Below are 12677 nucleotides of genomic sequence, written 5' to 3'. Positions count from 1 at the left end.
AAAATGCAAGCAAAGAAGAAAAAAAGGGTGAAAATGCTATGTTGTGGTCCATACTTAATTCCCACAGGCTTCTCTATGGGTATAGATGGCTCTCTTCATCACTGAACTATTGGAAGTGGTTTGAATTATCTCATTCAAATGAGAGCCATGTCATCAGAATTGATAGTTGTATAGTCTTATTATTGCCACATATAATGATCTGCAATCACTTAGCATCAGTTCATGGTAAGTCTCTCTAGGCCTCTCTGAAATGATCCTGCTGGTTGTAAGAATATGGTATTTTTAAAGAACAGAAGAGTGTGAGTAAGCAAAGGTACAGAACCAGTAATGTACATAGGCTCAAAGGATATTTAGGGACTTTTGAGATAACTTGGTTAAACTCTCTACTTTCACAAATGAGAAAAAAGAAATGAGTAGATTGGTCTGCCTAGATTAGAAATTTTCCTCATGAATTAGATAGAGATAAGAGTGGAAATGAAGTATACAAGTATCCGATTTTGGTAGACTTTGAACTTATCATCATGTTCTCAGGGAAGTTAAAATAGAACTATAGAAATGTGTTTCCCTATCTTCAAGGGGGATCCAAGAAAAAGATATTGTCACAAAGCCAAGCTGAGTTTAGGACAGACAAAGATGCATATAAAAATGATAACGAGAAATGACACATTCTTATGAAAGAGTGATGGAAATTTCTTCCAGGGATATAGACTTTTTTGTTTGTTTGTTTTGCATTTATAGTTTTTATTTTTAAATCCAAGCACAACATGCTATACTTAAACCTTCCTAAATCCTTGGTTATTGCTAGAGGTATCTATCTAGGAAGAGCCATTGAGGCATAACCAAGGTTATAAAGCAGATCTTACTTGCCTTTCTATTTATCTATCTATCTATCTATCCACTTAAGTTTTAATTTGAACATTAATATGATATAAATTATCAGATCAGAAGAGTGAAAAAGAGAGGGAAAGAGACAAAGACAAAGACAGAGAAAAGGAAAAAAAACCTAAGGATTTTATAGAGAGTTTATAGACAGGAATGTTGTCCCACTTTGATATCTGGTTGGTTTCCCATCCAACAGCTCCAGAAAGGGAGCTATTAATGAACAGTATACAGCATAAATATAAAGATTTCTAGTGTAGAAACTTCTACATAGAAAAAAATCAGAATCAGGATGCTAGTCATGAGTAGTGGATAGATTTAGAACATAGACACTTCTACTTCTTCACAGATTTGCTATGCTTTGAGCAAAATAAATGGCCTTCTTCACCAACAAGATGTTAATAAAATTAGATATAATGAAGTATTCAGACCCCTTACCCAAAAACAAAGTTAAATTTTAAAATGCAACAATAATACTAAGCAATAAGAATATCCTATGATCAAAGCAAATTCCTTTATTTAAACACTGAACCTTTGAAATCTCAAATCGTTTTGTTAGCCAGCCTGTTTCAAAGTAAAGACTCTTCCACTCCTGCTCAGTCTTACATCTTGAACTTGATTGAAGAGATGGTTATGGAGAAGCCATAACCTGGCTGGTTGGGTGAGAATTTGTGAAACAGTATTATATTCTGCTGAACTAGGTTCTGGACATACTATATTGGTTTTATGGAAAAAAAAACCATGAAGATTTGGATTCCAATGGAAAACCAGCTGATGTTGTCTGTGGACAAGAGGAAAGTGATGTCCCAAAAATTTTATAAATTGTCACACCAAGTTTTATCATATGGATGGTCATACTATCCTCAATGATGGTGTTGTGGTCCAGGTGATAGAATTTCTATCTAATAATAACTAAGTATTTCAGAGATTCATTTAGATATTTGCTTGTACAAGAAGATTCTGTTGCAAACAAACCCCATGTTCATAATATCTTCCAATACCAAGATGTGATTTTTGGTGATTTTTGCCATTGAACTCCAAGAAGAACCTGATGAAGAAATAGTAGAACTAGAGGAAAGACAACAGACTCCTGAGATAATACCAGATGACTGGAACTTTTTATGACCATATTGTCAGCAATGACTTGGAGGAATATTTAGAAGAGCTTATTGTGGAGCTAGATCCAGAGCCAGAACCAGAGCCTGAGCAACAAGCTGAAGCTGAAATTCATGAAGAAAAGTCTGAATCAGCTTTGAGATAGCCTATATCTGAGGAGAGTCAAAAGAGCTCATCTCCTTTGCCCATAGATTCTACTCTAGCAGTACAGAAAAACTTAAGAATGTTTTCATAGGCATCTGTGATCACTAAGAACCTTCTATCTAGTAAAGCTCCTCCACCTTTTGTTGTTAAAGTACCAGCTTCATAGGCTTTCTCAGAAACAAAACCAAAATCTTATATATGACCACAGAGTCCCCAGAGGGACCAGAGAATGAGGAAACAATGGACTAATATCTCACCTTAGAGTTAGAGAGGATCTGAACCCATTTGTGAAGGTGGTGAAAAGGGTGATATGGATACAAAGAAAATTGTGAGATATCCAGACAGACACCAGCTTTTTGTTGGAAATCTTCTATACATTGTGGACAAAGCATAATTAAAAGATTTCTTCCCCCAAAGAAAACATAAAAGAGGGAAAAGAACCAACACATGCAAAAATGTTTGTAGCAGCTCTTTTTGTAGTAGCAAAGAATTGGAAAATGAATAGGGGCCCATCAATTGGGGAATGGCTGTACAAGTTGTGGTATGTGAAGGTAAAGAAATATTGTTTTCTACAAAAAATGATAAAGAAGATGATTTTAGAAAAGCTTGGGAAGATTTACATGAATTTATGTTGAGCAAAACAAGCTTTTACAAAATAACAGCAAGAATGTGCCATGATCAACTATGAAAGACTTGTTTCTCAGTGGTTCAATGGTTCAAGTCAGTCCCAATAGACTTTGGACAGAAAATGCCATCTACTTCTAGAAAAAGAACTAAGAAAACTGAATATAAATCAGCTCAAGCTGTGTTTTCTTCTTTTTTCTGTTTTTTGTTTTGTTTTGTTTTTGCTTTTATTTTTTTTAAATTTCTCCCATGTTTTTTCTCTTTTATTGTAATTTTTCTCTTCCAACATAATTCATAAAGCAACGTGAATTAAAACTAACTAAATAAAAGATTTCTTCCAAAGTTTTTGTGTTTCATCCAAAGATTATGGAAATACTGAGGAACTTCCAATTAATACAGGTGGGAAGTTACCCAGTTTTGGTTTTGTGGTAGTTTGATGACCTAGAGACAGATCCTGGGCAGCAGGCCCAACATGTTCAAAGGTGAAGTGTATTTCAATGTTGAGGAACTGCCAGAGAAGATGACAATTGACATAACAGACCACATGGACCTGGAGGCCCATGAAATATGTTTCCCTATGCAGAAATGTTCCAGAAATCAAGATTTGCCCACAAACCTTTGCTCCTGCAGCATAAGTGAATTTCAGCCTTGGGCACCTTGGAATAAACTGTTATGTAGACTATGAACATTTGATACAGTTTTGGGTTCTTTTTTGTTTATGTTAATGGTTTTTCTCTATGTATGATGTTTTCAGTCCCTGCTAACTCCTAGTCCCCATTTCTGGTTTTGTGGAACAATATTTTAGGAAAAAATGATTTAAAAAAAAGAAAAAAAACTGAAATTCTTTGCTCATTTTAAATATACAGACTGTTTTTTTTTCCTTTTTTCTTCCTCTTCTTTCTCTTCTTCCTCCTTTCCTTCTTCTTCCCCTCCTCCTCCTCCTCCTTCTTTTTTTCTTTCTTCTTCATTAAAAAAGCAATTTTATCCCAAAGGACTATACCTGTTACTTATAACTAACATTTGAATAATTTTCTTTTTTCTTTTCCATGTGTCCTAAGAATCTGTCAGAAAACCAGGATTTGGCAAACATTGTGAGGGTAGGAAAAAAATCTCAGTTATTCATTAAAGGCTATAACTACTCTCTGTTTTGGAGTTGTTGTCACTGGAGAAATTAAGAATCACAGTTTTCTCTGTGGAATAGTTAAAAGATGGCATACAGGGTAGTCATAATATACATATGTATTGTTTTTGATACATGATCACACAAAAATGAATTCTAAACTACTGTTTTTACCACTTAGAATTTTGGATTGTGGGATAGGTTTTAAATATGTAGAATTCAACTCTTACAAAGTGCTTTCCCTGAATTTGTGGGAAGTTTATTTTTGTTTTGTTTGTTTGTTTATTGAAGTAGGGAGGGTTTTTTTTTTAATGTTTTAGTTTATTTTTGTGAAACAAAACAAAAAAAAATCAGCAAAGTTGTTGTAATTTCTATTTATCTGTTATTCCTGTCTTGGCAAATTGTTTGTAAAATAAAACATTAAACATTAAAAAAATCTCAAATCCAGCCACCTTCAAGGGGAAAGATTACTGATTAACCTTCTGTCTTAATATAGGTTGAATGACAGGAACATGTTTGGAGAAGGCTATTTATCATATCCTTAGTGTAGGGAAAAATGTGGGAAATCCTATTATTGGGGAATAGGATTCATCAGACAGACCTTGTATTATATATTGCCTAAACTGTGACTTGGGATATAAGACAGCTGCCAAGACTATTAGTTCTAGGCCTGGATGACAGCTGATGTTGCTAAAAGAGATTGCTGAGAGACAGAATTCCACAAGAACACAGCAGAGCACAATACCTTTCTCTAGCAGAGAAAGGGAAGCAATCCGATTTTACTTAGAAAAATACAATAAAAAGAGACAGTCAGGAAGCTTGGAAACAGGCCAAATTTCCTGGCATCTCTGATGGAATATGGCACTCAATCCAATAAAAGTCTAGTTTTGCACTTAGCACAGTGCCTGGAATGTATTAGGTGCTTAATAAATGTTTATTGATTGATTGATTTGTTTAAACAGAACCAGACAGCTTCAGGAATTGGTGCTGATTTGAGTTAGGAACTGGGAAGGAAGAAGAGAGAACTGGAGAGTAGCTAATATTCACACTCCCTAGTGAATAGCAGAAAGACTTTAAGCCATTACTAAATGCCTCACTATGGCTAGCTGATCTGAGCTTCCTTAGCAATTTCTTGTTTTAGTGGGGTAGGAAAAAGAATTGAAGTCCTTATACCTTCTTAATTTCCCCTTTGTACATGAATTTTGTACACAAACTTTGCACATGAACAATCCAAGAGACATGTCCATAAAGGATCCTCTAATTAAATTTAAAATGGCCTTTATGATATATATTGGAACAGTAGTCTAGTTAATTAATTAATATAATTCCTTTCTACTCATAGACTTAGAACTATTTATGGCATTCTGTAATGGGCTGAAAACTCTGAGCAGATGCACTGAGGTCAGAGCACTTAAGGCCAATTACCAATTGGACAATATGCTTGGAGAAAGAATGGCCCTGCCCACTACACTTCAGGCTTCATCTGTTATATAGGAGATTGAGTGGAGGATTTAGTGGGTGGAGTGAGAAAACCAGGGTCACTTCTGGCAGATTCGCAATTGCTCTCACTTTGCATCACCATTCTGTTCACCTCCACAAAGAATAAAGATCAAGAACTTTTGCTCATCTTGACTCTGGCTGATTCTAAAGTATCCAGGGTGCTAATTTGGTCATGACAGCATTCAATTAGGCCTTGGTGGGCCTCTATACATACATCCCAATAGTAATATTGGGAATAGTTTTCCTGGCTTAATGATGGGTGAATTTTTTCTCCAAGATTAGCAATATATGCAGATATACCCTCACTCAATTCAAGGAGCATAATACAATCATGTGAGCGAACTTTTTCCAAGGAAAATATAATTTTCAGAAAAGCACTACTACTATTTTTTTCAAAATATCAATCCACAATCATAAAATGCCTACTACAAATAAATGAATGAATGAATGAAAATAAATGTATTAATAAAAATCTAAATCCAATAAAAATCCAAAAATTGTTCTAAATACTTGGATGCAAATATAAAAACAAGGATGATTTTTGTTTTCAAGGAACTTAGATCATTATAGGAGAAAACATTATACCTAAAGAGATGATTTCAGTGATGAGAGGGAACATATGGAAGTAGATTGTCATATTTCTTTTAGGAGATTCTATGCAGTTGATATAATGTTGCTTCAAAACTGTCAAACATTGTAGGATTGTCAAAAAAGCATATGAATGGAAAAAGTTAAAAACTTCTGGGCACATTGTTGGCTCCAGAGTAGGGACTGTCATACACTAGGAATACTGGGAATATAGAAAATGAAATTATCTCTTATCTCTTGTCATGTTTTAAGACCTCTATAGCTTCCTACTTCTCCTACTTAGCCATCTGGGACTGATTCATATTCAGACATGCCATTCATAGCCATCATTAGGTTTTAATGTGTCATCCAGGAACACTCAGTAAACAGTCAGCTGATAAGTTCTCCTTGTTAATGAGAAGGGATGCTGCTGATCAATCATCAGTATACCACTCTTCAATATGACACCAATTCAGTCTCCTTCTTTAGTGAAATACTATATGTGTCCAATTCAATGTATGAAATTAAAATATTAAAATAATCATAAATATATCATCTGTTTAGATATCATGCAGCCCTTTACATCAGTACTAGCAAGTGTCCCACAATTTGTAGTAATTAGGGAGTGGTCTTCTAAATAATTTTTCAAGCAGTAGCAGGAAAATTTTAAAAGTACCTGACATAGATATAGTATTGATTCAAGACTGATAGAACATTTTACATATACTTCTTAGATAACTCAGTGCTTGTATCAGGTATAACAATTCTCATTAACCAATGGTATTGCCCTTCTATTTTCCCCAATCACTGACCTACTATGAGTTGGGTTTTCTTTTCTCAAATCTCAGTTTTAACTCCTTTTGCTCATTTTGGAGAGTTAATATCTTGAATTTATCTGTTGTTTTCAATTTCTGCTATTCAGTTGCTAGTTACTAAATGTTTCAAAAAAACATTCCCCATTCAAACATACAAATCTCACATCAAAGTATAACAGCTTTTTTCCAGCCAAAAGATTCAGAAAATTATTTAAGGTAGATTTCAGTTCACATTGATATTGTGTTCAACTCCTTCAGAAACTCTGTTCCAAAGGTCAAAATCTGAATTCACCTTATTAATTGCTCTTTTGAGTGAAAAAAAAGTATGAAATTCATTAACAAAACAACTACTCTGCAACATCATTTTGCAAATGTTAGGTATAACTGCTGTTGTTTTTGCTTTTTCCTGCCAAATGAAAATTCTTTTGCCATCTCAACATCCATGCTGAATTGAAAGATAAGGAAGGAAAATCACTCAGAATGATTTCAATGAGGCATATATTAACAGATCATGTTAAACTATGCAGTCCCCAGTCCTGGAGTCAAGAAAATTTGAGTTCAAATCCAGCCTCCGACATTTACTATGTTATCCATTTACTGGTATCCTGTGTTTCCTCATCTGTAAAATGAAGTGGAGAAGAAAATAGCAAACCAACATGATATCTTTGCCAAGAAAACACCAAATGGGACCACCAGTATGAGAAAAAAAAAAGGCATCAACAGGATCTCTGCAGACTTACTTATGAAGCTAGAAAAATATTTTTATTCAAAACCTTGTATGAACAGATGTCCAAAAGAATAGGCCCACACTTAAAGTGTCCAAGCATTACTTTTTGTACCCTGTCCTGAAATCCAAATCCTTCCTCTGATTCCTTATTGGCTAGATATTACAGAAGTTACAGCTTATCTGGAGTGCTTAATTACCCCAGGAGTCCTCTCTCCTAATCACATCTCCCATCAGCATTTACCATCTTTGATCATAGTTCCCCACAGGTGACCATATTGGCAAAAAATAGTTAGATGTTTTCTGTCATATAGGCATTTACAAGTGGGTTACTATGTATGTGTTTCCCCACTCATACTTCATTCTCAACTTCCATGTCTAGCTAAAACTATAAAATATAAAACAGTAGCTTGGTTCTCTTTTCCATAAAGAAACCAATCATAGTAGCCTTAAAATCTCCAATGGAATCCAGAGCTTATAACTCTAAAACTAGAGGAATTGCTTCATACCACACCTTCAGAACACTCCACATAACAGGGAAATAAGATAAATGATGAAACAGGCTAAGTAGTTTTGTAAGGATGGTCAGAATTGTATTATTCCACTTCTGATGTCATCCACATCAGGACAGATGTTGCAAACGTCATGAGTCATGGAATTTCCTAGTATGGATTTGAGATATGGAGTGTTTTCATAAGAGAGTAAGCCAGGATTATCCTACTAATGATGGGAATTGGGTCTAGAAATAAAACAAGTGGTCATGATAAAATATGGTTCAGAAAGAAAAAAAAAAAGGAGATAGATGTGAACAGGGGGATAATTTCTAAATTAAGATCTAGATCTAGGATCCTGTCAATCTATAATTTTAGCAGTGCAAGGGGAAAATATACATTATATTGGTTTGAGAAAATAGTGGGGAAGATTTGGAAATGATCAGAGAACTGGATATTTAAATAATTAGAATGGTATAAAAGGATTATCTTGCCTCAGTAAATGCTCATTACACTACCAATTTGTAGTGAATGGTAGGAGTAACTTAAGGCTGGTATTTGTGAAGTTCTAAGACAAGGATTTAAGGAGGGTGGGGGTGAGAAGACAATATAAAGTAACCCGAGATTTAACCTAGGAATAAAATGAGATAGCCTGATCAAGAATGATGGCTGGGGAAAGAAATTAGGAATGAAGAATGTGAAGGGTGAGATAAGAACCAACAGGATTCATTGTTTCCAGCAAGAAGGAGAAGTGGATTGATAATTCATTATGAATGATAAGGGAATTTCAGGATCCATGAGCATAGATGTAGAACACTAGTGATTGATGGTTAAGAATAAGTGTGTAATTTTTTGCATTTAGCTGTGGTGGGGTAGAAGAGTCAATCATATGAAATGAGTAAGTTGTAAGATGAAATGATATTTATGTTGAAGTCCTCTATTTTTACCGTAGAAGTTGGTAAGGAGGAAAAGACTGTGAGTGAGGCACTGAAATAGTTAAAGAAGGAAGGAGAACAATGTCTTGGAAATCTGTAGACCTCAGCTTCCACTACCTTAGTTGGGTGATAAATGTGAATAGAATTAATTTTAAAAGAAGAAAGATTATAGATTGATGGTAAATGAGGAAGGGCCTTAAAGAGGCAATAGAAACTAAGGAGTATCCCAACTCCTTTACCTTGATGGATAAATAATATAGGGCTTGAGATGGAAAGGTGAGTGAAAGTTCTGGAAAAAGTAATCAAGGAAGCTGATTTAAGATGAATTGTAATTTATCATCTCCAACAGAACACAGTGAAAGAGATAGTTTTAGACCTAATGGTTGGAGGGAATGGTGGAGAGGATGGGTTAAGGGAAATGGAAATAAAGAAATGGTCAATGAACTAAGGAGAATCCAGTTTAAGCAATTTAAAAAGGTTTGTGATTTAATCCTGTGCTTTTCCCTCTGGCATCTTGTTTCCCATGTTTAAGAATAGCATGCTGTTCACAGACATTGGTAGAAGAGGGACATGCAACTCCAAATCACCTTGCAAGAATATAAGTGAGATTTTTAAAAGGAATATGAACTATGTTCTAATATTACTTGTGAGTATCACCCTTTGGTTCCCAACCAAATCATATAAGCAAAGTCTCCAATTCCATTTAACAGAACTGTTTAATCTTTAAAAACAAACAAATAAATATACAAAACATAAATAACTGCTTTTTCTATAGCCAGTTTACTCTTTAGAACTTTCTAGTTTCTGGAAAATATTCAGCAAGTCATGAAACTTCCTTTAGTTCATCCTGATAATGAATGCCACTTGGCCAAGCACCTCCCTGCTTTGCTGATTGTATTTGGAGCCTGGAGGCATTAATGCGCTGCTAATGGGCTTCTGCAGGAAATTACTTTTAAAGCTCTCTCTGTCACTTGCAGATTGCAAATCAAGTCCTTGGAGAAGATGGCAGACTTCACTTGTGACAGGAGCATCCCACCCAGCCAAATGATGTTCAGCAGCAGCATCTATAAAAACCAAGTGGCTCAGGAGAGAATTGGATAGAGCATTAATAATTCCTTGTGAATGCAAATAATATGACTGACTATTGATTCAATCTCCCCTTTCTTCTGGTAATGAACTCATCAGTGGGAAACTGTTAGAAAGAGCATTGTATTACAAAACCTTTGCAGATCAATTTCTAGTATTTGGTCATTTTTGGAAATGTTGATAGTGGGGCTGAGAACCTGGTGGGTAATGACTCATGAGCATGTAAAGTATTAGATGCTATTTCATTTAATCCTTTCTCACCAAAAGGCCTCTATCCACCAAATTAGGCCCTGATCCCAAAGGCAGATTGTTGAGTGTCTGGTCTATCCCCCAGCCATCTGGTCTCTCTGGATCTAAGAGGGTTGTGATGAGACCATCTCTAGCTCAGCATGTTAAGTGTTTAATAGTCCCTAGTCCTGCAGAAATTCAATTATCCCAGGCTTCAGTTGACTTAGCACCCACACATTTAAAACCTTAGAGAAAAATTAAAGCAATGCCCATGTTGAGTCTTTCATATTGACTTTTTTCATGAGAAAGATAAGTTAAATGTGTTAAGATTTCAGAGCACCTGATGATAGGGAAATATAGCATTTGAATAAATCAATAAAAGAAGTGGATTCAAAATCAGAGTATATAGGTTAAATTCTATTGTAGATAAGTGACAAATCTTCATATCAAGGAGAGAAACAACAATAGGAACATTAGGAATACAAGATAGGTGATATACTTAGGATATTGAATTACAGTTGAGACAAATGGGAATGGAATATGAAAATCTGTAAGAAGAAAAGAACAATGCAATTAATTGAAAGTTCAAATGTGCTAATTGTAGCCATGTGTTTTTCATGTCATGTTATATTTTTTTTCTGTATCTTAAAAGAGAAATATCTTCAGAATGGTTGGTCTTCATAGTATCCATAAACTCATTTTCTTCCTCCTACTCCTAAAATTATATCATAGGAGCAAAATAGCCCTTGCTGGTCTTTGTGACAGCCACTATTAAAATTAAGATTTCCATTTGGATTTGCAAAAATTGTTCTATATATTCAGATTATTTCCTCTAAGTATTTTGATTCTGTAAATCTATTAGCAATCAGAGAAATAAGAATATACTGGTCTCTGATTCTATGGTTGGTTGCTGATTAGTATTGCTGGCTTTCAAAATTTCCTCAGACATAGATAACTGAGAGAATTGATTAGCAGACTATTTGGGTCATGCCCTGACGTGTGTGTGTGTGTGTGTGTGTGTGTGTGTGTGTGTGTGTTTATGTGTATAAATGTGGTGGTATTTTATAACAAAAATCATAAATTATGAGTTTCTCATTTTTATTAATTACAAGTAGAAAAAAATGATATAGAATTCTGAGCAAGACTTAAAGAAACACAACACCAAGGTATCATATTATAAGAGTTCAAGGATCCTTTATTTTGCCAAGAGGACAAATACTCTTTCCAACAATACAGATTACAACAACTTCTTTACATTTTATTAGAGTTCATCAGGTACTGTGCTTTTTAAAATCACTTTTGGACTAACAAAGATGATAAAATGCAACTTTTTTTTTACCTCAAATATTATCAAATGCAGCTTGAACTAATTTTGATTTTCCTTTAATATTATTGAGAAATATAAATTATATAGAATAAAAACATATATATATAATGTATATATGCATTATATGAGTATGCAATGCAAATATGTAGCACATAGAAATGTTATATAACATGTGTATATATCTGTATGTGTGTATATCACATAATTTTTTTTTTTTACTTTTCTTTAATGTATCAAGAAGGGAAACAAAGCATGGGGAGCTAGAATTGAGTTTTCACTGTGACTGGTACAGTAAGTTTCTGAAGTATATTTCAAATTTATTTTGGACAAAGACTTGATTTTGATCTTTTAAAGAAAAGCATTCTTATTCAAATGTAAACTCCTAGATGTTTGAAATATTTATTTATTTGTTTATTCATTTACTCATTTTTATGTTGCTTGGCATCTTGTTGGAGCTGTTGCTGGAACATCTTGCACTTAAAAAGGGATTAATTAATCCTCATTGATGATCACTGTTGGTCTGATTACATTTGTTGTTTCTTTAATATAGGATTCCTACTTCTGTCTTCTGGGATCAACCAGAAAAAAAAAATTGTCCCTATTCCATTTGGCAGTTCTACAAATATTTGAAAACAGCCATCATGTTCTCTAGAACTGTAATTAAGCATTTGAACAACTGGAATAAAGAGGATTAGGTAGTGATAGTAATAGTAAACTCACCTGGGATTCAGTTGTGGTGGGGAGGAGAATGTGATCCTGGGTTATTTCAAAGTTACACCTTCCTCTCACTTGTGGCTCTAAAAAGCTGTGGCATATATATCAGCTATACCATAGAGGATCATCTTGCAGACAGTCTAACCCAGGTTGGATGTTATCCAATAGCCAGAAAGCTTTAAACACAGTGATGAGTTAAAGCAGTACCTTCCTGAAGCATGTTAAGACCTCTCCCAGGTTAATGGACAGACAAAAAGTTTACTCCAACTACCATGAAGGTGAATGAAGCAAGCTGTTTGGAGTACTTAGAACTTGGTAAGACAGGAAAGATCCCAAGGTCATACACTGCACCTTAGGCTGTTATCAGTAGTTCTGAATAACAAAAATAACAAATCATAACGTAGAAT

The 12677-nt window shown here is 34.5% G+C and overlaps 1 pseudogene; it reads left to right on the top strand.

Moving 5' to 3' along the window:
• Nucleotides 1–1506: 1506 nt before the first annotated feature.
• LOC127557216 (ras GTPase-activating protein-binding protein 1-like) lies at nucleotides 1507–3448 on the top strand (annotated as a pseudogene).
• Nucleotides 3449–12677: the final 9229 nt, after the last annotated feature.

This window comes from Antechinus flavipes, chromosome 3, assembly GCF_016432865.1.
Source record: "Antechinus flavipes isolate AdamAnt ecotype Samford, QLD, Australia chromosome 3, AdamAnt_v2, whole genome shotgun sequence".
Taxonomy (NCBI): Eukaryota; Metazoa; Chordata; class Mammalia; order Dasyuromorphia; family Dasyuridae; genus Antechinus; species Antechinus flavipes.
This window is presented reverse-complemented; position numbering and strand designations above follow the sequence as displayed.